The 3475-nt window shown below is 55.4% G+C and overlaps 1 pseudogene; it reads left to right on the top strand.

Moving 5' to 3' along the window:
• The first annotated feature begins 1409 nt into the window (after positions 1 to 1409).
• LOC128596362 (Y-box-binding protein 1-like) lies at positions 1410 to 3181 on the top strand (annotated as a pseudogene).
• The last annotated feature ends 294 nt before the right edge of the window (positions 3182 to 3475 follow it).

Below are 3475 nucleotides of genomic sequence, written 5' to 3'. Positions count from 1 at the left end.
GTGGAGGGGGTTTAGCATTGAAATGAAGTGGAATTTGGCTCTTTACATCAAAAGGTAAACGATGGGACAAAAAGACTATACAGTGTTTATAAACTGGCTAAAACTGGCTTGAGGTCTGCACTTGCTCATTAGGAAAGAATGTTTGTAACACCAGTCTTCTGTGCCACAGAGTCATAGTGGTTTGGGTTGTAAATCAGAGTTAGGAGGCAATTTGCCTGACAATTTGTTCACCTGGCCTTCAGGAGCCTGACAATTTGCCCCATAGCTCCTGTTAAGAAGTCAGCAAGAGGCTCAGTGCCTGTACTGAGTGGTTAGGGCGCCAGCCACATATACCAGGGCTGGGCGGGTTCAAACCCAGCCCCGGCCTGCCAAACAACAATGACAACTGCAACAAGAAAATAGCCGGGCATTGTGACAGGTGCCTGTAGTACCAGCTATGTGGGAGGCTGAGGCAAGAGAATCGCTTAAGCCCAAGAGTTTGAGTTTGCTGTGAGCTGTGACTCCACCACACTCTACCCAGGGTGACAGCTTGAGACTCTGTCTCAAAAACAAAAAGAAAAACAATGACAACTACAACAACAACAACAACAAAAATAGCCAGGCATTGTGGTGGGTACCTGTAGTCCCAGATACTTGGGAATCTGAGGCAAGAAAATGGCTTAAGCCCAAGAGTTTGAGTTTGCTGTGAGCTGTGACACCAAGGCACTCTACTGAGAGCGACAGTAAGACTGTCTCAAAAAGAAAGAAAGAAAGAAAGATAGATTCAGGAAGAGAGTTGGATTGGTAGTGGGAGCAGAGAGCAGAACCCAGAGACCCCTGAGCAGCCCCGCTGCTGCCCCCAGCCTAGTTACTATTGCACATCTGGAGGAGCCGCCCCAGTCCCCACCACCCCCAGACACCATCACCCCCGGTCACCCTCACCCCCAGACACCATCACCCCCGGTCACCCTCACCCCCAGACACCATCACCCCTAGTCCCCATCACCTCCAGACACCATAACCCCAGTCACCATCACCGCCAGACACCATCACTCCCAGTCCCTATCACCCAAGGTCCCCATTACCCTCAGTCCCCATCACCCCCAGGCACCATCACCCCCAGTCCCCATCACCCCCAGGCACCATCACCGCCAGACACCATCACCCCCAGTCCCCATCACCCAAGGTCCCCATCACTCCTGGTCCCCACCACCCCCAGTCACCCTCACCCTCTGGACACCATCACCCCTAGTTCCCATCACCCCCAGACACCATCACCCCTAGTCCCCATCACCCAAGGTTCCCATCACCCTCAGTCCCCATCACCCCCAGTACCCACCACCCCCAGAAACCATCACCCCTAGTCCCCATCACCCTCAGTCCCCATCACTTTGGTTCCCCATCACTCCCAGACACCATCACCCCCAGTTATGGTCATCCCGATCGTGAGCAGCAAGGCCCAGACCCAGCGGCCACGTCCTTCCCCCCGCCCGCCCCCCCCCAGGCTCTGCCCACGCCAAGCCTGGCACCATGGGCAGCTGCGCAGGGAGCGGTGGCCCAGGTGGCCTCACATCAGTGGCGCCTGCCGGTAGGGACAAGAAAGTCATCATAAGGAAGGTTTTGGGAACAGTAAAATGGTTCAGTGTAAGAAACGGAGACGGTTTCATCAACAGGAATGACACAAGGAAAACGTAGTTACGCCAGACAGCCGTAAAGAAGAATAACCCAGGAAGCCCCTTCGCAGCGCAGGAGATGGAGAGACAGTGGGGTTTGGTGTTGTCGAAGGAGAAAAGGGTGCAGAGGCCGCAGATGTCACAGGCCTTGGTGGAGTTCCAGTTCAAGGCCGTAAATGCGCAGCAGATCAGAACCTTGATAGGCTCCATCCACGTTGCAGGGCTCCTCAGCGCAATTACCAGAGTAGTGAGAGCCTGGAAAGAATGAGGGCTCGGAGAGGGCTCCTGAAGGCCAGGTCAACAACACGGCCCCACGGCAGGCGCACGTTCCCTCCTTACTTACAAGCAGAGATCCCACGGGGGCGACCACAGCGCTCCAACCCTCCTCACTACATGCAAGGCCCCGTGGGCATCGACCACAGCGCTCCAACCCTACTCACTACATGCAGAGACCCACCCCGGGGGCGACCACAGTGCTCCAACCCTCCTCACTACATGCAGAGACCCCCCCCCCCCGGGGGCGACCACAGTGCTCCAACCCTCCTCACTACATGCAGAGGCCCCGTGGGCATCGACCACAGCGCTCCACCCTCCTCACTACATGCAGAGGCCCCGTGGGCATCGACCATAGCGCTCCAACCCTCCTCACTACATGCAGAGACCCCGTGGGCTTCGACCACAGTGCTCCAACCCTCCTCACTACATGCAGAAACCCCGTGGGCATCGACCACAGCGCTCCAAGCCTCCTCAGTACATGCAGAGAACCCGTGGGCATCGACCACAGCGCTCCAACCCTCCTCAATACATGCAGAGACCCCACGGGGGCGACCACAGCGCTCCAACCCTCCTCAATACATGCAGAGACCCCGTGGGCATCGACCACAACGCTCCAACCCTCCTCACTACATGCAGAGGCTCCGTGGGCATCGACCACAGTGCGCCAACCCTCCTCACTACATGCAGTGCCCCGTGGGCATCGCTCCAACCCTCCTCAATACATGCAGAGACTCCATGGGCATCGACCACAACGCTCCAGCCCTCCTCAATACATGCAGAGACCCCGTGGGCATCGACCGCAGCCCTCCAACCCTCCTCAATACATGCAGAGACCCCGTGGGCGGCGACCACAGCGCTCCAACCCTCCTCACTACATGCAGAGACCCCGTGGGCATGGACCACAGCGCTCCAACCCTCCTGTGCAATGAGAAGTGATGGAGGCGTTGACAGCCAGGGTGCAGGAGAGCAAGGCAAAACAGTAAGACAGAATATGGATCCGGGTTACAGACCATGATTCTGCAGGGGCCAAAGACAGCCCAGAGAGGACGCAATGAGGAGGATGAGGAGAACCAAGGAGATGAGACCCAAGGTCAGCTGCCGCCTCAAAGTCAGTACCACAGCAACTTCAATTACCAGCACAGACGCCCAGAAAACCCTAAACCAGGAAAGATGGCAACGAGACAAAAGCGGCCCATCCGCCAGCTGAGAATCCCTCTGCTCCAGAGAGTGAGCAGGCCGGGCTGAGTAAATGACGCTCACCATCTCTACCAAGGCTCGGGTTTAGTCATCCAACAAGAAGAAACGAACATGAAATTCCAGCAGCGAGAAATGAACAAAAGATCGGCGCTGAAGACGTCAGTGCTGCTTTTTGCCCATTGAGGAGATGAGCAGAACTATCTGCATTATCTATGCAGCATGGCACGTTTATTATTTTTACCTAAAGACATCTTTTTTGTTAGTAACAAATGTGTGCTGTTGTTGTTGTTGTTTTAAGCCTTGTTTTTTCTCAATATGCCTTTAAAGGTTTTTAAATCGTTTCATATCTG

Source organism: Nycticebus coucang, chromosome 10 (genome assembly GCF_027406575.1).
Source record: "Nycticebus coucang isolate mNycCou1 chromosome 10, mNycCou1.pri, whole genome shotgun sequence".
In the NCBI taxonomy this organism is placed as follows: domain Eukaryota; kingdom Metazoa; phylum Chordata; class Mammalia; order Primates; family Lorisidae; genus Nycticebus; species Nycticebus coucang.
This window is presented reverse-complemented; position numbering and strand designations above follow the sequence as displayed.